General features: G+C 51.8%; 1 protein-coding gene across 3 annotated transcripts in view; it reads right to left on the reverse strand.

The window, feature by feature from the left end:
* Positions 1-23,830, reverse strand: part of LOC144752070 (uncharacterized) — an 83,124-nt gene that overhangs the window by 56,128 nt on the left and 3,166 nt on the right. The window contains exon 2 of one of the 3 annotated variants that reach the window (XM_078640101.1): positions 19,593-19,721. The exons of the other annotated variants lie outside the window; for them this stretch is intronic. The gene's annotated coding sequence lies outside the window, so the exon portion shown is untranslated. The remainder of the gene's footprint in view (positions 1-19,592; positions 19,722-23,830) is intronic. 3 annotated transcript variants of the gene reach the window in all.

Here is a 23,830-nt window from a genome sequence, read left to right on the forward strand (position 1 = left end):
CTCCACTGACTCACCAGACCTGAAGGAGCTCCACTGACTCACCACACCTGAAGGAGCTCCACTGACTCACCACACCTGAAGAAGCTCCACTGACTCGCCACACCTGAAGGAGCTCCACTGACTCACCAGACCTGAAGGAGTTCCACTGACACACCACACCTGAAGGAGCTCCAGTGACTCTCCACACCTACATGAGCTTCACTGACTCACCACACCTGAAGGAGCTCCACTGACCCACCATACCTGAAGGAGCTCCACTGACTCACCTCAACTAAAGGAGCTCCAGTGACTCACCACACCTGAAGGTGCTCCACTGACTCACATCTGAAGGAGCTCCACTGACTCACCACATCTGAAGGAGCTCCACTGACTCACCACACCTGAAGCAGCTACATTGACTCACATCTGAAGGAGCTCCACTGACCCACCACATCTGAAGGAGCTCTAGTGACTCAATACACCTGAAGGAGCTCCACTGACTCTCCACACCTGAAGTAGCTCCACTGACTCACCAGACCTGAAGCAGCTCCACTGAATCACCACACCTGAAGGAGCTCCATTGAATCCCCACACCTGAAGAAGCTCCACTGACTCACCAGAAATGAAGGAGCTCCACTGACTCATCACACCTGAAGGAGCTCCACAGACTCACCACACCTGAAGGAGCTCCACTGACTCACCACACCCGAAGGAGCTCCACTGACTCACCACACCTGAAGAAGCTCCACTGACTCGCCACACCTGAATGAGCTCCACTGACTCACCAGACCTGAAGGAGCTCCACTGACTCACCACACCTGAAGGAGCTCCACTGACTCACCACACCTGAAGAAGCTCCACTGACTCGCCACACCTGAAGGAGCTCCACTGACTCACCAGACCTGAAGGAGTTCCACTGACTCACCACACCTGAAGGAGCTCCAGTGACTCTCCACACCTAAAGGAGCTCCAGTGACTCACCACAACTGAAGGAGCTCCACTGACTCACCACACCTGAAGCAGCTCCACTGACTCACCACACCTGAAGGAGCTCCACTGACTGACTACACCTGAAGGAGCTCCTGTGACTCACCACACCTGAAGGAACTCCACTGACTTACCACACATGACGGAGCTCCACTGACTCACCACACCTGAAGCAGCTCCGCTGACTCACCACACCTGAAGGAGCTCCAGTGACTCACCACACATGACAGAGCTCCACTGACTCACCACACCTGAAGGAGCTCCACTGACGCACCACACCTGAAGGAGCTCCACTGACTCACCACACCTGACAGAGCTCCAATGACTCACCACACCTGAAGGAACTCCACTGACTCACCACACCTGAAGGAGCTCCACTGACTCACCACACTTGACAGAGCTCCACTGACTCAACACACCTGACAGAGCTCCACTGACTTGCCACACCTCAAAGAGCTCCACTGACTCACCACACTCCCCACACCTGAAGGAGCTCCACTGACTCACCACACCTAAAGGAGCTCCAGTGACTCACCACACCTGAAGGAGCTTCACTGACTCACCACACCTAAAGGAGCTCCACTGACTCACCACACCTGAAGGAGCTCCACTGACTTACCACACCTGAAGGAGCTTGCTCCACTGACTCACCACACCTGAAGGAGCTCAACTGACTGACCACACCTGAAGGAGCTCCACTGACTCACTACACCTGAAGGAGCACCACTGACTCACCACGCCTGAAGGAGCTCCACTGACTCTCCACACCTAAAGGAGCTCCACTGACTCACACCTGAAGCAGCTCCACTGACTCACCACACCTGAAGGAGCTCCACTGACTCGCCACACATGAAGGTGCTCCAATGAATCACCACACCTGAGGGAGCTCCACTGACTCACCATACCTGAAGGAGCTCCACTGACTCACAACGCCTGAAGGAGCTCCACTGACTCACCATACCTGAAAGAGCTCCACTGACTCACCACACCTAAATGAGCTTCACTGACTCACCACACCTGAAGGAACTCAACTGACTCATCACACCAGAAGGAGCTCCACTGACTCACCACACCTGAAGCAGCTCCACTGACTCACCACACATGAAGGAGCTTCACTGACTCACCACACCTGAAGGAGCTCCACTGACTTACCACACCTGAAGGAGCTTGCTCCACTGACTCGCCACACCTGAAGGAGCTCCACTGACTCTCCACACCTAAAGGAGCCCCACTGATTCTCCACACCTAAAGGAGCTCCACTGACTCCCCACACATGAAGGCGCTCCACTGACTCACCACACCTGAAGGAGCTTTACTGACTCACCACATCTAAAGGAGCTCCACTGACTCACCACACCTGACAGAGCTCCACTGACTCACCACACCTGAAGGAGCTCCACTTACCCAGCACACCTGAAGGAGCTCCACTGACTCACCACACCTAAAGGATCTCCAGTGACTCACCACACCTGAAGCAGCTCCACTGACTCACCACACCTGAAGGAGCTCCACTGACTGACCACACCTGAAGGAGCTCCTGTGACTCACCACACCTGAAGGAACTCCACTGACTTACCACACATGACGGAGCTCCACTGACTCACCACACCTGAAGCAGCTCCGCTGACTCACCACACCTGAAGGAGCTCCAGTGACTCACCACACATGACAGAGCTCCACTGACTCACCACACCTGAAGGAGCTCCACTGACTCACCACACCTGAAGGAGCACCACTGACTCACCACACCTGACAGAGCTCCAATGACTCACCACACCTGAAGGAACTCCACTGACTCACCACACCTGTAGGAGCTCCACTGACTCACCACACCTGACAGAGCTCCACTGACTCACCACACCTGACAGAGCTCCACTGACTTGCCACACCTCAAAGAGCTCCACTGACTCACCACACTCCCCACACCTGAAGGAGCTCCACTGACTCACCACACCTAAAGGAGCTCCAGTGACTCACCACACCTGAAGGAGCTTCACTGACTCACCACACCTAAAGGAGCTCCACTGACTCACCACACCTGAAGGAGCTCCACTGACTTACCACACCTGAAGGAGCTTGCTCCACTGACTCACCACACCTGAAGGAGCTCAACTGACTGACCACACCTGAAGGAGCTCCACTGACTCACCACACCTGAAGGAGCACCACTGACTCACCACGCCTGAAGGAGCTCCACTGACTCTCCACACCTAAAGGAGCTCCACGGACTCACACCTGAAGCAGCTCCACTGACTCACCACACCTGAAGGAGCTCCACTGACTCACCACACATGAAGGTGCTCCAATGAATCACCACACCTGAAGGAGCTCCACTGACTCACCATACCTGAAGGAGCTCCACTGACTTACAACGCCTGAAGGAGCTCCACTGACTCACCATACCTGAAAGAGCTCCACTGACTCACCACACCTAAATGAGCTTCACTGACTCACCACACCTGAAGGAACTCCACTGACTCATCACACCAGAAGGAGCTCCACTGACTCACCACACCTGAAGCAGCTCCACTGACTCACCACACATGAAGGAGCTTCACTGACTCACCACACCTAAAGGAGGTCCACTGACTCACCACACCTGAAGGAGCTCCACTGACTTACCACACCTGAAGGAGCTTGCTCCACTGACTCGCCACACCTGAAGGAGCTCCACTGACTCTCCACACCTAAAGGAGCTCCACTGATTCTCCACACCTAAAGGAGCTCCACTGACTCCCCACACATGAAGGCGCTCCACTGACTCACCACACCTGAAGGAGCTTCACTGACTCACCAGACCTGAAGGAGCTCCACTGACTCCCCACACATAAAGGAGCTCCACTGACTTGCCACACCTGAAGGAGCTTTACTGACTCACCACACCTAAAGGAACTCCACTGACTCACCACACCTGACAGAGCTCCACTGACTCACCACACCTGAAGGAGCTCCACTTACCCAGCACACCTGAAGGAGCTCCACTGACTCACCACACCTAAAGGATCTCCAGTGACTCACCACACCTGAAGGAGTTCCACTGACTTGCCACACCTCAAGGAGCTCCACTGACTCACCACACTCCCCACACATGAAGGAGCTCCACTGACTCACCACACCTAAAGGAGCTCCACTGATGCACCACACCTGAAGGAGCTCCACTGACTCACCACACCTGAAGCAGCTCCACTGACTCACCACACATGAAGGAGCTTCACTGACTCACCACACCTAAGGGAGCTCCACTGACTCACCACACCTGAAGGAGCTCCACTGACTTACCACACCTGAAGGAGCTTGCTCCACTGACTCACCACACCTGAAGGAGCTCCACTGACTCACCACACCTGAAGCAGCTCCACTGACTCACCACACCGGAAGCAGCTCCACTGATTCATCACACCTAAAGGAGCTCCACTGACTCACCATACCTAAAGGAGGTCAACTGACTCACCACCCCTAAAGGAGCTCCACTGACTCACTACACCTGAAGCAGCTCCACTGACTCACCACACCTAAAGGAGCTCCACTGACTCACCACACCTACAGGAGCTCCACTGACTCACCACACCTAACGGAGCTCCACTGACTCACAACACCTGAAGCAGCTCCACTGACTCATCACACCTGAAGCAGTTCCACTGACTCACCACACCTAAAGGAGCTACACTGACTCACCACATCTGAAGGAGCTCTACTGACTCACCAGACCTGAAGGAGTTCCACTGACTCACCACACCTGAAGGAGCTCCAGTGACTCTCCAAACCTAAAGGATCTCCAGTGACTCACCACGCCTGAAGGAGCTCCACTGACTGACCACACCTGAAGGAGCTCCCGTGACTCACCACACCTGAATGAACTCCAATGATTCACCACATCTGACCGAGCTCCACTGACTCACCACACCTGAAGGAGCTCCACTGACTCACCACACCTGATGGAGCTCCACTGACTCACCACACCTACATGAGCTTCACTGACTCCCCACACCTGAAGGAGCTCCACTGACTCACCACACCTGAAGGAGCTCCACTGACCTACCATACCTGAAGGATCTCCACTGACTCACCTCACCTAAAGGAGCTCCAGTGACTCACCACACCTGAAGGTGCTCCACTGACTCACATCTGAAGGAGCTCCACTGACTCACCACATCTGAAGGAGCTCCACTGACTCACCACACCTGAAGCAGCTACATTGACTCACATCTGAAGGAGCTCCACTGACTCACCACATCTGAAGGAGCTCCAGTGACTCAATACACCTGAAGGAGCTCCACTGACTCACCACACCTGAAGTAGCTCCACTGGCTCACCAGACCTGAAGCAGCTCCACTGAATCACCACACCTGAAGGAGCTCCATTGACTCCCCACACCTGAAGAAGCTCCACTGACTCACCAGACATGAAGGAGCTCCACTGACTCATCACACCTGAAGGAGCTCCACAGACTCACCACACCTGAAGGAGCTCCACTGACTCACCACACCCGAAGGAGCTCCACTGACTCGCCACACCTGAAGAAGCTCCACTGACTCGCCACACCTGAATGAGCTCCACTGACTCACCAGACCTGAAGGAGCTCCACTGACTCACCACACCTGAAGGAGCTCCACTGACTCACCACACCTGAAGAAGCTCCACTGACTCGCCACACCTGAAGGAGCTCCACTGACTCACCAGACCTGAAGGAGTTCCACTGACTCCCCACACCTGAAGGAGCTCCAGTGACTCTCCACACCTAAAGGAGCTCCAGTGACTCACCACAACTGAAGGAGCTCCACTGACTCACCACACCTGAAGCAGCTCCACTGACTCACCACACCAGAAGGAGCTCCACTGACTGACCACACCTGAAGGAGCTCCTGTGACTCACCACACCTGAAGGAACTCCACTGACTTACCACACATGACGGAGCTCCACTGACTCACCACATCTGAAGCAGCTCCGCTGACTCACCACACCTGAAGGAGCTCCAGTGACTCACCACACATGACAGAGCTCCACTGACTCACCACACCTGAAGGAGCTCCACTGACTCACCACACCTGAAGGAGCTCCACTGACTCACCACACCTGACAGAGCTCCAATGACTCACCACACCTGAAGGAACTCCACTGACTCACCACACCCGAAGGAGCTCCACTGACTCACCACACCTGACAGAGCTCCACTGACTCACCACACCTGACAGAGCTCCACTGACTCACCACACCTGAAGGAGCTCCACTTACCCAGCACACCTGAAGGAGCTCCACTGACTCACCACACCTAAAGGAGCTCCAGTGACTCACCACACCTGAAGGAGCTCCACTGACTTGCCACACCTCAAAGAGCTCCACTGACTTACCACACTCCCCACACATGAAGGAGCTCCACTGACTCACCACACCTAAAGGAGCTCCACTGACGCACCACACATGAAGGAGCTTCACTGACTCACCACACCTAAAGGAGCTCCACTGACTCACCACACCTGAAGGAGCTCCACTGACTTACCACACCTGAAGGAGCTTGCTCCACTGACTCACCACACCTGAAGGAGCTCAACTGACTGACCACACCTGAAGGAGCTCCACTGACTCACCACACCTGAAGGAGCACCACTGACTCACCACGCCTGAAGGAGCTCCACTGACTCTCCACACCTAAAGGAGCTCCACTGACTCACACCTGAAGCAGCTCCACTGACTCACCACACCTGAAGGAGCTCCACTGACTCACCACACATGAAGGTGCTCCAATGAATCACCACACCTGAAGGAGCTCCACTGACTCACCATACCTGAAGGAGCTCCACTGACTCACAACGCCTGAAGGAGCTCCACTGACTCACCACACCTGAAAGAGCTCCACTGACTCACTACACCTAAATGAGCTTCACTGACTCACCACACCTGAAGGAACTCCACTGACTCATCGCACCAGAAGGAGCTCCACTGACTCACCACACCTGAAGCAGCTCCACTGACTCACCACACATGAAGGAGCTTCACTGACTCACCACACCTAAAGGAGCTCCACTGACTCACCACACCTGAAGGAGCTCCACTGACTTACCACACCTGAAGGAGCTTGCTCCACTGACTCGCCACACCTGAAGAAGCTCCACTGACTCTCCACACCTAAAGGAGCTCCACTGATTCTCCACACCTAAAGGAGCTCCACTGACTCCCCACACATGAAGACGCTCCACTGACTCACCACACCTGAAGGAGCTTCACTGACTCACCAGACCTGAAGGAGCTCCACTGACTCAGCACACCTGAAGGAGCTCCACTGACTCACCATACCTGAAGGAGCTCCACTGACTCACAACGCCTGAAGGAGCTCCACTGACTCGCCACACCTGAAGGAGCTCCACTGACTCACCACACCTAAATGAGCTTCACTGACTCACCACACCTGAAGGAACTCCACTGACTCATCACACCAGAAGGAGCTCCACTGACTTGCCACACTTGAAGGAGCTTCCCTGACTCACCACACCTACAGGAGCTCCACTGACTCACCACACCTGAAGGAGCTCCACTGACTCCCCACACATAAAGGAGCTCCACTGACTTACCACACATGAAGGAGCTCCACTGACTCACCACACCCGAAGGAGCTCCACTGACTCACCACACATAAAGGAGCTCCACTGACTTGCCACACCTGAAGGAGCTTCACTGACTCACCACACCTGACAGAGCTCCACTGACTCACCACACCTGACAGAGCTCCACTGACTCACAACACCTGAAGGAGCTCCACTTACCCAGCACACCTGAAGGAGCTCCACTGACTCACCACACCTAAAGGAGCTCCAGTGACTCACCACAACTGAAGGAGCCCCACTGACTCCCCACACATAAAGGAGCTCCACTGACTCACCACACCTGAAGGAGCTCCACTGACTCCCCACACATAAAGGAGCTCCACTGACTTACCACACATGAAGGAGCTCCACTGACTCACCACACCCGAAGGAGCTCCACTGACTCACCACACATAAAGGAGCTCCACTGACTTGCCACTCCTGAAGGAGCTTCACTGACTCACCACACCTGACAGAGCTCCACTGACTCACCACACCTGACAGAGCTCCACTGACTCACCACACCTGACAGAGCTCCACTGACTCACCACACCTGAAGGAGCTCCACTTACCCAGCACACCTGAAGGAGCTCCACTGACTCACCACACCTAAAGGAGCTCCAGTGACTCACCACAACTGAAGGAGCTCCACTGACTCCCCACACATAAAGGAGCTCCACTGACTTGCCACACCTGAAGGAGCTTCACTGACTCACCACACCTAAAGGAGCTCCACTGACTCACCACACCTGACAGAGCTCCACTGACTCACCACACCTGAAGGAGCTCCACTTGCCCAGCACACCTGAAGGAGCTCCACTGACTCACCACACCTAAAGGATCTCCATTGACTCACCACACCTGAAGGAGCTCCACTGACTTGCCACACCTCAAGGAGCTCCACTGACTCACCACACTCCCCACACATGAAGGAGCTCCACTGACTCACCACACCTAAAGGAGCTCCACTGATGCACCACACCTGAAGGAGCTCCACTGACTCACCACACCTGAAGCAGCTCCACTGACTCACCACACATGAAGGAGCTTCACTGACTCACCACACCTAAAGGAGCTCCACTGACTTACCACACCTCAAGGAGCTTGCTCCACTGACTCACCACACCTGAAGGAGCTCAACTGACTGACCACACCTGAAGGAGCTCCACTGACTCACCACACCTGAAGGAGCACCACTGACTCACCACACCTGAAGGAGCACCACTGACTCACCACACCTGAAGGAGCTCCACTGACTCAACACACCTAAAGGAGCTCCACTGACTCTCCACACCTAAAGGAGCTCCACTGACTCCCCACGCATGAAGGCGCTCCACTGACTCACCACACCTGAAGGAGCTTCACTGACTCACCACACATGAAGGAGCTCCACTGACTCACCACACCTAAAGGAGCTCCACTGACTTACCACACCTGAAGGAGCTTGCTCCACTGACTCACCACACCTGAAGGAGCTCAACTGACTGACCACACCTGAAGGAGCTCCACTGACTCACTACACCTGAAGGAGCACCACTGACTCACCACGCCTGAAGGAGCTCCACTGACTCTCCACACCTAAAGGAGCTCCACTGACTCACACCTGAAGCAGCTCCACTGACTCACCACACCTGAAGGAGCTCCACTGACTCGCCACACATGAAGGTGCTCCAATGAATCACCACACCTGAGGGAGCTCCACTGACTCACCATACCTGAAGGAGCTCCACTGACTCACAACGCCTGAAGGAGCTCCACTGACTCACCATACCTGAAAGAGCTCCACTGACTCACCACACCTAAATGAGCTTCACTGACTCACCACACCTGAAGGAACTCCACTTACTCATCACACCAGAAGGAGCTCCACTGACTCACCACACCTGAAGCAGCTCCACTGACTCACCACACATGAAGGAGCTTCACTGACTCACCACACCTGAAGGAGCTCCACTGACTTACCACACCTGAAGGAGCTTGCTCCACTGACTCGCCACACCTGAAGGAGCTCCACTCACTCTCCACACCTAAAGGAGCCCCACTGATTCTCCACACCTAAAGGAGCTCCACTGACTCCCCACACATGAAGGCGCTCCACTGACTCACCACACCTGAAGGAGCTTTACTGACTCACCACACCTAAAGGAGCTCCACTGACTCACCACACCTGACAGAGCTCCACTGACTCACCACACCTGAAGGAGCTCCACTTACCCAGCACACCTGAAGGAGCTCCACTGACTCACCACACCTAAAGGATCTCCAGTGACTCACCACACCTGAAGCAGCTCCACTGACTCACCACACCTGAAGGAGCTCCACTGACTGACCACACCTGAAGGAGCTCCTGTGACTCACCACACCTGAAGGAACTCCACTGACTTACCACACATGACGGAGCTCCACTGACTCACCACACCTGAAGCAGCTCCGCTGACTCACCACACCTGAAGGAGCTCCAGTGACTCACCACACATGACAGAGCTCCACTGACTCACCACACCTGAAGGAGCTCCACTGACTCACCACACCTGAAGGAGCACCACTGACTCACCACACCTGACAGAGCTCCAATGACTCACCACACCTGAAGGAACTCCACTGACTCACCACACCTGAAAGAGCTCCACTGACTCACCACACCTGACAGAGCTCCACTGACTCACCACACCTGACAGAGCTCCACTGACTTGCCACACCTCAAAGAGCTCCACTGACTCACCACACTCCCCACACCTGAAGGAGCTCCACTGACTCACCACACCTAAAGGAGCTCCAGTGACTCACCACACCTGAAGGAGCTTCACTGACTCACCACACCTAAAGGAGCTCCACTGACTCACCACACCTGAAGGAGCTCCACTGACTTACCACACCTGAAGGAGCTTGCTCCACTGACTCACCACACCTGAAGGAGCTCAACTGACTGACCACACCTGAAGGAGCTCCACTGACTCACCACACCTGAAGGAGCACCACTGACTCACCACGCCTGAAGGAGCTCCACTGACTCTCCACACCTAAAGGAGCTCCACGGACTCACACCTGAAGCAGCTCCACTGACTCACCACACCTGAAGGAGCTCCACTGACTCACCACACATGAAGGTGCTCCAATGAATCACCACACCTGAAGGAGCTCCACTGACTCACCATACCTGAAGGAGCTCCACTGACTTACAACACCTGAAGGAGCTCCACTGACTCACCATACCTGAAAGAGCTCCACTGACTCACCACACCTAAATGAGCTTCACTGACTCACCACACCTGAAGGAACTCCACTGACTCATCACACCAGAAGGAGCTCCACTGACTCACCACACCTGAAGCAGCTCCACTGACTCACCACACATGAAGGAGCTTCACTGACTCACCACACCTAAAGGAGCTCCACTGACTCACCACACCTGAAGGAGCTCCACTGACTTACCACACCTGAAGGAGCTTGCTCCACTGACTCGCCACACCTGAAGGAGCTCCACTGACTCTCCACACCTAAAGGAGCTCCACTGATTCTCCACACCTAAAGGAGCTCCACTGACTCCCCACACATGAAGGCGCTCCACTGACTCACCACACCTGAAGGCGCTTCACTGACTCACCAGACCTGAAGGAGCTCCACTGACTCCCCACACATAAAGGAGCTCCACTGACTTGCCACACCTGAAGGAGCTTTACTGACTCACCACACCTAAAGGAGCTCCACTGACTCACCACACCTGACAGAGCTCCACTGACTCACCACACCTGAAGGAGCTCCACTTACCCAGCACACCTGAAGGAGCTCCACTGACTCACCACACCTAAAGGATCTCCAGTGACTCACCACACCTGAAGGAGTTCCACTGACTTGCCACACCTCAAGGAGCTCCACTGACTCACCACACTCCCCACACATGAAGGAGCTCCACTGACTCACCACACCTAAAGGAGCTCCACTGATGCACCACACCTGAAGGAGCTCCACTGACTCACCACACCTGAAGCAGCTCCACTGACTCACCACACATGAAGGAGCTTCACTGACTCACCACACCTAAGGGAGCTCCACTGACTCACCACACCTGAAGGAGCTCCACTGACTTACCACACCTGAAGGAGCTTGCTCCACTGACTCACCACACCTGAAGGAGCTCCACTGACTCACCACACCTGAAGCAGCTCTACTGACTCACCACACCGGAAGCAGCTCCACTGATTCATCACACCTAAAGGAGCTCCACTGACTCACCATACCTAAAGGAGGTCAACTGACTCACCACCCCTAAAGGAGCTCCACTGACTCACTACACCTGAAGCAGCTCCACTGACTCACCACACCTAAAGGAGCTCCACTGACTCACCACACCTACAGGAGCTCCACTGACTCACCACACCTAACGGAGCTCCACTGACTCACAACACCTGAAGCAGCTCCACTGACTCATCACACCTGACGCAGTTCCACTGACTCACCACACCTAAAGGAGCTACACTGACTCACCACATCTGAAGGAGCTCTACTGACTCACCAGACCTGAAGGAGTTCCACTGACTCACCACACCTGAAGGAGCTCCAGTGACTCTCCAAACCTAAAGGATCTCCAGTGACTCACCACGCCTGAAGGAGCTCCACTGACTGACCACACCTGAAGGAGCTCCCGTGACTCACCACACCTGAATGAACTCCAATGATTCACCACATCTGACGGAGCTCCACTGACTCACCACACCTGAAGGAGCTCCACTGACTCACCACACCTGATGGAGCTCCACTGACTCACCACACCTACATGAGCTTCACTGACTCACCACACCTGAAGGAGCTCCACTGACTCACCACACCTGAAGGAGCTCCACTGACCTACCATACCTGAAGGAGCTCCACTGACTCACCTCACCTAAAGGAGCTCCAGTGACTCACCACACCTGAAGGTGCTCCACTGACTCACATCTGAAGGAGCTCCACTGACTCACCACATCTGAAGGAGCTCCACTGACTCACCACACCTGAAGCAGCTACATTGACTCACATCTGAAGGAGCTCCACTGACTCACCACATCTGAAGGAGCTCCAGTGACTCAATACACCTGAAGGAGCTCCACTGACTCACCACACCTGAAGTAGCTCCACTGGCTCACCAGACCTGAAGCAGCTCCACTGAATCACCACACCTGAAGGAGCTCCATTGACTCCCCACACCTGAAGAAGCTCCACTGACTCACCAGACATGAAGGAGCTCCACTGACTCATCACACCTGAAGGAGCTCCACAGACTCACCACACCTGAAGGAGCTCCACTGACTCACCACACCCGAAGGAGCTCCACTGACTCGCCACACCTGAAGAAGCTCCACTGACTCGCCACACCTGAATGAGCTCCACTGACTCACCAGACCTGAAGGAGCTCCACTGACTCACCACACCTGAAGGAGCTCCACTGACTCACCACACCTGAAGAAGCTCCACTGACTCGCCACACCTAAAGGATCTCCAGTGACTCACCACACCTGAAGGAGCTCCACTGACTCACCACACCTGAAGAAGCTCCACTGACTCGCCACACCTGAAGGAGCTCCACTGACTCACCAGACCTGAAGGAGTTCCACTGACTCACCACACCTGAAGGAGCTCCAGTGACTCTCCACACCTAAAGGAGCTCCAGTGACTCACCACAACTGAAGGAGCTCCACTGACTCACCACACCTGAAGCAGCTCCACTGACTCACCACACCAGAAGGAGCTCCACTGACTGACCACACCTGAAGGAGCTCCTGTGACTCACCACACCTGAAGGAACTCCACTGACTTACCACACATGACGGAGCTCCACTGACTCACCACATCTGAAGCAGCTCCGCTGACTCACCACACCTGAAGGAGCTCCAGTGACTCACCACACATGACAGAGCTCCACTGACTCACCACACCTGAAGGAGCTCCACTGACTCACCACACCTGAAGGAGCTCCACTGACTCACCACACCTGACAGAGCTCCAATGACTCACCACACCTGAAGGAACTCCACTGACTCACCACACCCGAAGGAGCTCCACTGACTCACCACACCTGACAGAGCTCCACTGACTCACCACACCTGACAGAGCTCCACTGACTCACCACACCTGAAGGAGCTCCACTTACCCAGCACACCTGAAGGAGCTCCACTGACTCACCACACCTAAAGGAGCTCCAGTGACTCACCACACCTGAAGGAGCTCCACTGACTTGCCACACCTCAAAGAGCTCCACTGACTTACCACACTCCCCACACATGAAGGAGCTCCACTGACTCACCACACCTAAAGGAGCTCCACTGACGCACCACACATGAAGGAGCTTCACTGACTCACCACACCTAAAGGAGCTCCACTGACTCACCACACCTGAAGGAGCTCCACTGACTTACCACACCTGAAGGAGCTTGCTCCACTGACTCACCACACCTGAAGGAGCTCAACTGACTGACCACACCTGAAGGAGCTCCACTGACTCACCACACCTGAAGGAGCACCACTGACTCACCACGCCTGAAGGAGCTCCACTGACTCTCCACACCTAAAGGAGCTCCACTGACTCACACCTGAAGCAGCTCCACTGACTCACCACACCTGAAGGAGCTCCACTGACTCACCACACATGAAGGTGCTCCAATGAATCACCACACCTGAAGGAGCTCCACTGACTCACCATACCTGAAGGAGCTCCACTGACTCACAACGCCTGAAGGAGCTCCACTGACTCACCACACCTGAAAGAGCTCCACTGACTCACCACACCTAAATGAGCTTCACTGACTCACCACACCTGAAGGAACTCCACTGACTCATCGCACCAGAAGGAGCTCCACTGACTCACCACACCTGAAGCAGCTCCACTGACTCACCACACATGAAGGAGCTTCACTGACTCACCACACCTAAAGGAGCTCCACTGACTCACCACACCTGAAGGAGCTCCACTGACTTACCACACCTGAAGGAGCTTGCTCCACTGACTCGCCACACCTGAAGGAGCTCCACTGACTCTCCACACCTAAAGGAGCTCCACTGATTCTCCACACCTAAAGGAGCTCCACTGACTCCCCACACATGAAGACGCTCCACTGACTCACCACACCTGAAGGAGCTTCACTGACTCACCAGACCTGAAGGAGCTCCACTGACTCAGCACACCTGAAGGAGCTCCACTGACTCACCATACCTGAAGGAGCTCCACTGACTCACAACGCCTGAAGGAGCTCCACTGACTCGCCACACCTGAAGGAGCTCCACTGACTCACCACACCTAAATGAGCTTCACTGACTCACCACACCTGAAGGAACTCCACTGACTCATCACACCTGAAGGAGCTCCACTGACTCACCACACCTGAAGGAGCTCCACTGACTCCCCACACATAAAGGAGCTCCACTGACTTACCACACATGAAGGAGCTCCACTGACTCACCACACCCGAAGGAGCTCCACTGACTCACCACACATAAAGGAGCTCCACTGACTTGCCACTCCTGAAGGAGCTTCACTGACTCACCACACCTGACAGAGCTCCACTGACTCACCACACCTGACAGAGCTCCACTGACTCACCACACCTGACAGAGCTCCACTGACTCACCACACCTGAAGGAGCTCCACTTACCCAGCACACCTGAAGGAGCTCCACTGACTCACCACACCTAAAGGAGCTCCAGTGACTCACCACAACTGAAGGAGCTCCACTGACTCCCCACACATAAAGGAGCTCCACTGACTTGCCACACCTGAAGGAGCTTCACTGACTCACCACACCTAAAGGAGCTCCACTGACTCACCACACCTGACAGAGCTCCACTGACTCACCACACCTGAAGGAGCTCCACTTGCCCAGCACACCTGAAGGAGCTCCACTGACTCACCACACCTAAAGGATCTCCATTGACTCACCACACCTGAAGGAGCTCCACTGACTTGCCACACCTCAAGGAGCTCCACTGACTCACCACACTCCCCACACATGAAGGAGCTCCACTGACTCACCACACCTAAAGGAGCTCCACTGATGCACCACACCTGAAGGAGCTCCACTGACTCACCACACCTGAAGCAGCTCCACTGACTCACCACACATGAAGGAGCTTCACTGACTCACCACACCTAAAGGAGCTCCACTGACTTACCACACCTGAAGGAGCTTGCTCCACTGACTCACCACACCTGAATGAGCTCAACTGACTGACCACACCTGAAGGAGCTCCACTGACTCACCACACCTGAAGGAGCACCACTGACTCACCACACCTGAAGGAGCACCACTGACTCACCACACCTGAAGGAGCTCCACTGACTCAACACACCTAAAGGAGCTCCACTGACTCTCCACACCTAAAGGAGCTCCACTGACTCCCCACGCATGAAGGCGCTCCACTGACTCACCACACCTGAAGGAGCTTCACTGACTCACCACACATGAAGGAGCTCCACTGACTCACCACACCTAAAGGAGCTCCACTGACTCCACACACATAAAGGAGCTCCACTAACTCACCACACCTGACAGAGCTCCACTGACTCACCACACCTGAAGGAGCTTCACTGATTCACCAGACCTGAAGGAGCTCCACTGACTCAGCACACCTGAAGGAGCTCCACTGACTCACCATACCTGAAGGAGCTCCACTGACTCACAACACCTGAAGGAGCTCCACTGACTCACCACACCTAAATGAGCTTCACTGACTCACCACACCTAAAGGAACTCCACTGACTCATCACACCAGAAGGAGCTCCACTGACTCACCACACCTAAAGGAGCTCCACTAACTCCCCACACATAAAGGAGCTCCACTGACTTGCCACACCTGAAGGAGCTTCACTGACTCACCACACCTAAAGGAGCTCCACTGACTCACCACACCTGAAGGAGCTCCACTGACTCCCCACACATAAAGGAGCTCCACTGACTCACCACACATGAAGGAGCTCCACTGACTCACCACAACTAAAGGAGCTCCACTTACTCCCCACACATAAAGGAGCTCCACTGACTCACAACACCTGAAGGAGCTCCACTGACTCACCACACCTGAAGGAGCTCCACTATCTCACCACACCTGACAGAGCTCCACTGACTCACCACACCTGAAGAAACTCCACTGACTCATCACTCCTACATGAGCTTCACTGACTCACCACATCTACAGGAGCTCCACTGACTCACCACACCTAAAGGAGCTCCACTGACTCACCACACCTAAGGGAGCTCCACCGACTAACCACACCTAAAGGAGCGTCACTGACTCCCCATACACAAACTACCATGATTCAAACTCCTCACCCACACTATCAAGGCGCTACATAACACTGGCCCAGCAAACCTCAACAATCAAGTTTGCTTTCACAAACGTTCCAGAGACCTCAATCCATCCGCACTCCTACTTGCAGACATCCCACGCATACGAAAGACCAGATCCAGCAGTCAAGCCTTCTTATACATTACTCCTAAAGCATGGAACGACCCGTCACTGCACATAAGAGCCTCCTCCTCACGTCTTGAATTCACAAGAGGCTGAAGACCTGACTTTTGGAGTAGTCCCACGAGACCCCAGGCTCGACTAGACTCACCCCTGCCCAGCTCCATGCTAGCTTCCTGGAAGATAGTGCACTCTATAAATCAGCGAAACATAACATACTACGCATACGTTTGATACCACAACAAATAGGTCATATAATATATATATATTAGTGGTTTGATTTAGATATATATTAAGTTTAAGTAGGTGTGCAACAGAATTTAGATGCTAATTTGTGAATTTTACATCACAATCATGAGGTCTGATGTCATTACAGCAAAGTGAAAGTAAAACAAGTCGATGGGCTCACTTTACTTTCACTGCATCAATGCTTTGGAGGGGAGAGAGAAGGTGCATATGAAAATGAAATGAAATACCAGTATTTGTAAAGCGCACAGCTACCTCCGAAGTGGTGTCCTGGGGGCTGTCGGGAAGATTAAGCGAGCTACTGCCCAGAGTCACATGGTGCTGGGCTAACCTGCCGCCGGCATTAGGGATCGAACCATGAACCCCGTAGTCCAGAGTCAGGCACCCTGGCCGCTGCGCCACACCTCTTCCTCCTCCCTACTGAGCACTGATTGCTTCAGGAGAGGTGTAGTTGGAAAGTAGAGAAGCTCCCCTTCCCACTGATATCTCTGGCCACCGGATCCCTCCTTGGGAATCGCCACAGGAGAGCGACACCCACACAGGGATACATCGACTAGGCCCCTGGGACATTGGGAGCGGCCCATTAAGCACGAGATTGTGCTCCCCTCCGACCCCCAAATATCTTGATATTTCTGCCTCATGGGGGGCGGATGGGGCGATTACCCCCGATCTTCCCCTTAATGGGGGGGTCAGATAGCCCACTGGACACCAGGAGGGGGGAAAGAAAATTTGGGATGGTGGTTGCTCCCGATGGGCATGAGCATGCCCCTAACCTAAACAAGCATTGGTATATCCAATAGGTCTCGATTTTGGGAATCTTATAAGTATTTAGTTATCCAGCACAATATCGTTGGTGCAACAACATTAACTGTTGCATGGCTAAGCACTTATAAGGTCCCAAAGCCGAGAACTATTGGCTATGCCAATGATTGTAGTCAGTGTGTTGTGCTGCTGATACTTGATGGTGGTGAGACCTATTAGCAAGGTTTTGCAGCCATGCTGTACAGCGGGCCGGATGCTTTGCAGTCTGCCTTTTGTTAAAAGTGCATGTTGGATGCATCATGGTCTTATAGTAGCCAGGCTGCACATCAGCCACCCTCCTTGCAGCATACCATTGCCAAAGTTGTCAATGCCATGCTGTACAGCAGGAACAAAAGTCAATGACAGAGCCGATAGTCTCAAAGGCGAGACCTATTGGCTTTGCTAATAATGCTCATATGTAGTTAATTTCCTCAAACATTTTGGAGGAGATTTATGAATAGTAAAGGATGAAATAGCCATGATTAGAATGCAGCGCATTCAGAAATACATAACATGCTTCACAACAGAGCAGTTAAATATCCTGAGCATTTAACGACGGGGCAGTGTTCAGGTGGGTATAGGAAAGCAAGATTGTTCTGAGCGAAAGAGAATCCAGTCAAGCAGACACTTTAAAACAAATGATCTCGAAGGCAAACTGAAATCCTCAGGTTCTAGTTCAAGGTATACTAAAAGGTGAAATAGCAGTTTCTATTGTGCCGTTCGATGTAAAGTTACGAATGAGTTCTTTCTACTCTTAAAGTGGTAATAGATGCCGCGACTCAGTTGAATGAGCGTTCGCCCAGCCACGCGATTTTAACAGGAAATCATGATTGCTTAAGTAACCTGCAGAAGCCATGAGTTAGAGCTACCAATCAGGAAGCGGTGTGTGGCAGTGAGCAGATAACAGAAATCGACACCATGTTGCAACATAACAGGACAACGCTGCAGCCAGAGAAAAAAAACAAGTAATCACAAATCTATAACCAAAAGCACGAGCCCGCGAGTGGTGCACGTGAGCAGCCCACCTCTCTTTCCTTCATCAAGGCTGAACCAATCCCATAAAAGACAATAAACATCACCCCGTATAAAAACATATACAATGACATTACAAACTTACATGTAAAAGCACAAACCACACTTTGGGGTCTCTATGTATCTCATAGAGGTCACATCCTAAATCACAAGTGATTGGCACATAATACACCACACACAAAGTACACTCTAGGTCGTTTACCAACCAGCAACCCGAAGGTTACATGTTTCTTCATAATTCTATACAAGGTACTTCAAGTGATATAAGGATATTAAAAAAATATAACATTACATACAACATCCTAATTTACCATACAATGGTGTACAGTTCACAACTAAATTCCAATGTAAACAATGAGAGAGTAAAACATGAGGGCAACCTGGATTGGGAAGAATTCACTTTTTTAGAAAGACAATTACACTCCACTAAATTGTCTGTAGTAAAGAGAGTAAGGGGGAAGTCCAAGGCACTGGGGTAGAATTATAGCACTGTAGATCATATATAGATATTGTAGTTAATAGGCAGTTCTCACCTTAGCATGTAGTGTAGCGTATTCACAATATTTATATTATGTGATTGGTGGCAGTCATCATATCACAGGGTGTTATTCATCCCGTCCATAGATGGTATAAGTGGCCCAAATCACATCCCTGCTCAGGACCTATACAAGAAAGACCCAATGTTGCGAGTGTGATGGAGAAAAGGAACTGGCAAACGTACCACCATTCGAATAATCATACCCCACCTTCTTACTACTCATAAATACCGAACATATTTGGAAACACATAAAGTAGGATAAAGAGTCCACGAGAGAACAGCCCATATCTCCTGCATCCTACCGCCCTTACACATAGTAAAGCGGATGGTACCAATTCCTTAAAGCGTCCGATCACTATTAAAGATAATAAATTCTGGACTATTCCATTAAGGCAATTGTAACCATCTGTTCAAAAACCCAAGGCTCTCACCAGCTGCCAGTATTCTAAGGACCTCCCCTTTATACAGTATCATTGAACATCAATCCTGAACATCCTCACCCAGGTACTGTGGGTAAACGAATATGTCCTGTGGTCTGTGTCTGTAAAGACGCGCCATATTTTCCTTGTTATATGTACCGTCAGAACGTGGGGTCAAAGGCCTATGTGATCCTGAACAATGTAAAATGTCAAATGATAGATAAAGCAACCAGGGGCGCCATATTGAAGTGACGATAGTGATCTAAAGTTAGAAGGAATCCTGTATGTTGTAATGCCCGTCAATGCCTATCCCGACCAGCTAGGATTATCTAGACACATCCAAAGTAATATTCTGATGTTTCTACGTTATAGGTATTACCAGAAAGTAGATAGCCCGCTTCCATGAACCCGAGCAAATGGCTGCACTTTTTGGGATGGGTAGACTGCCGCCTGGAAAAGTCCACAGGAAACCACAAATTTCCAACCACCATAAGTCCCCACGTGTCCCCCGAAAAGAACGGTATCCCACTTGTCTGGGTGGGTCAAGAAACCATGACACAAATGCCCTAAAGCGCTACGTTGATTGATAAGCAATAGGGTTAGCTGTGGTATTTGAGGCTCAGCTGTGGTGCCATCCATGAAACCAACATACCAAAGAAATATTTGAAAACTAGACAACAAGGGAATTCCAGGGCGGTGTATATTGCATGGATCCTATAAGGTTTTCTTACCCAAAATCCCCTGCAAACCTCATACTTCGCCTAAAATTACGCATTTTCATTACATTTCTGTGATAGAAGCATCTGGAATCTGGAGGAATCCACAAAATTCCTAGCACCCAGCATTACCCTACTTGTGCTGATAAAGCGGTGTGTCTCCTGCGTGGCTCGGCCTAGTGCCCAAGGCAGAAACAGATCAAACCATGGTTAATGGGAGCCCTTGTGAGGGGACTCCAATTGACCAAGTCACCCCACCCTGGATACCCCTCAGTATCTAGGATTCCCTAGGTACATGCTGAGCTAGGCCCCAAAACCTCCAGCTACCTACTTTACAGCTAAATGGGTCCGTTTTGATTGAGTAAATGTAATGTATTCATGTTAGGTTTTGGGCCATTTCCCGTTGTGGGCACTAGCCCCACCCACACAACCGAGGTACCATTTTTATCAGGAGCCTTGGGGGAATGCAGGGTAGAAGGAGGTGTTTGGCTCCCCACAGACTGCAGAACTTTCCATCACAGAAATGTGAGGATAACGTGTTTTGTTAGTTAACATTTGAAGTTTGTAAGGGATTCTGGGTAAAACAACCTGGTGAGATCCATGCAAGTCACCCCATCCTGGGTACTCCTGAATGTCTAGTTTTCAAAAAGGTGCTAATTTGCTAAGTTTGCCTGGGTGCCGGCTAAGCTGGGGTTCAAAATCCACAGCTAGGCACATTGCAAAAAAAGGGTCAGTTTGAGTGAAAAAATTTGATGTATGCATTGTGTTTTGGGAAGACATGTGGGAGAATAGAATAGTCAAACATTTGTTATTAACAATTGAATTTCACTACATTTTTTACCTTCCAAAACATTAGCCAGTGTGTAAAAAGGCAGACATTTTGAAAAATACCTTCTAATCATATTCTCGTATGGGCACCCTCAAATTCAGAGATGTACAAATAACACTTTTGTAAATTGCCCATTGTGACAGAAATTCACAGATGAAAATATAGTAACATTTTTTACACTCATTTTCAATACTTCTTCATTTCAACTGTTGGCATCTTTGGGAAAACCTTGAGGGATTTACACATGACCCTTTCTGAATTCCGAATTTTGTCTAACTTTCAGAAATCTGCAGCCTTCCTGGATCACCCATGGGTATCACACTGGTTTCCACTAAAAACGGTGAGCTGTGAGAACAAAAAATAGGACATATAGACTGATACTGTGGTAAAAATTAGTTTTTGCCCATAATAGTTGGGAGGATGGTGACCTTAGCACAGTAAATGTTTGTTGATGACATTTTTAGGAAATAAAATAGAAATTTTTATCCAGAGCTTTTTTTTCAAGATTTAAAAAAAAACGATAAATGTGGCTATATTTTGCCTATTTTCTCGGTCCCAGGCAAGGTAATCCACAAATTCTGGGTACTTTTAAAATCCCCAGGGTGTTAGAAAAAGGAAGGCACCAATTTGCTTTAGTTACCTTTTGTGGAAATAACTTATGGACCCTAAGCACGAGCTACCCCAAAAAGCAAAAAAGTGCTCAGCAAGTGGGGGAGGGGAGAGAGAAGGGCCAGCATTTAAGGGGTCAAAGTGAGCAGTCAACAGACATTTCAGGTAGATTTCTTTTCCAGAGCGGACCACTAGGGGAATTTTTCAGCACAAAACTACTAATCCAAACAAATCTGTGGTATTTGCACATTGGATCTTTCATTAGTTGAAATGGTTCTTTAACCCCCTGTGTGCTAGTGACGAGCTCAGCTCGTCATGAGGGACGGTTGAGCTACCTTCATGACGAGCTGAGCTCGGGGATAATTTCCCTGCTGTGCTGAACGTTCTAAAAATGAGTGTGGTGTGTCACGAGGGCAACTCCGCTGTGCCTCATGACGAGCTCAGCTCGTCAACAGCACAGCGGCGCCACTCGCGGCCCCCCTCGCACCCGCACAGCGGGGTAAAACACCCCGCAGCCAAGGGGTTAAACATGGAGCTCCTGGTTTGATAGGAGTCAATCACAGGGCAGAAGTTACACAACATTGTGAAGACATAGGCAACCCTGAGCACAGGGGGGCAGTAACATTTGTTGTACATGCACATGCAGTGTATGCCTTTGAAATGCTTTATTCATGGGTGAACTTTGATCCTATAGATGCCGGTACTACGCTTTCCACTCCTACAAAGATGCAGCCGTTCCTACTCAGCCCCACGCATATCACAACTCCGTGGACCCTTTCACCCTTCCAGTTCATAAGATTGGTTTGTTGGTCACTTAGCCCCCACATACCTCAGAATGCCCGACTGAGTTCCCTCAAGCGGGGGGCACCTGATACCGTACTGGCTCGGTCCACACAGTATCCTGTATAGGTGGCTCAGACAGTATGTATTGCAGAACAAAGCAGGCAGAGCGGGTCGAGCGGGACCTGTACCACAGACTCAGGGTTCCATACAAGCAATCCACAGACTATAAGCGCGACTATGAGCAAAGTGCACGTAAAAAGCAACAAAACTGCCTTCTGGAAGGTTTGCAACACCAACCAGAGGAGCAGCATTGTGGCGATGAGACGTCCCCTTCATGGGCGGTACTACCCGATGTACTAAGGCAAGAACAATTGAGTACAAGGCTGCACCAGCCCTAGATCTAGGAATGAGATGAAGTATCAACCTTACTACCCATGGCACACCGTCATGGGCGGTACTACCCGACATACTAAGGCAAGAACAATTGAGTACAAGGCTGCACCAGCCCTAGATCTAGGAATGAGATGAAGTATCAACCTTACTACCCATGGCACACCATCATGGGCGGTACTACCCGATGTACTAAGGCAAGAACAAATGAGTACAAGGCTGCACCCTCCCTCGATCTAGAATGAGATGAAGTATCAACCGTACTGCTCATGGAACGCCGTCATTGGTGGTACACCCGATGTACTAAGGCAAGAGCAAATGAGTACAAGGCTGCACCCTCCCTAGATCTAGGAATGAGATGAAGTATCAACCGTACTACCCATGGCACGCCGTCATGGGCGGTACTACCCGATGTACTAAGGCAAGAACAAATGAGTACAAGGCTGCACCCTCCCTAGATCTAGGAATGAGATGAAGTATCAACTGT

Source organism: Lissotriton helveticus, chromosome 1_1 (genome assembly GCF_964261635.1).
Source record: "Lissotriton helveticus chromosome 1_1, aLisHel1.1, whole genome shotgun sequence".
Classification (NCBI taxonomy): Eukaryota; Metazoa; Chordata; class Amphibia; order Caudata; family Salamandridae; genus Lissotriton; species Lissotriton helveticus.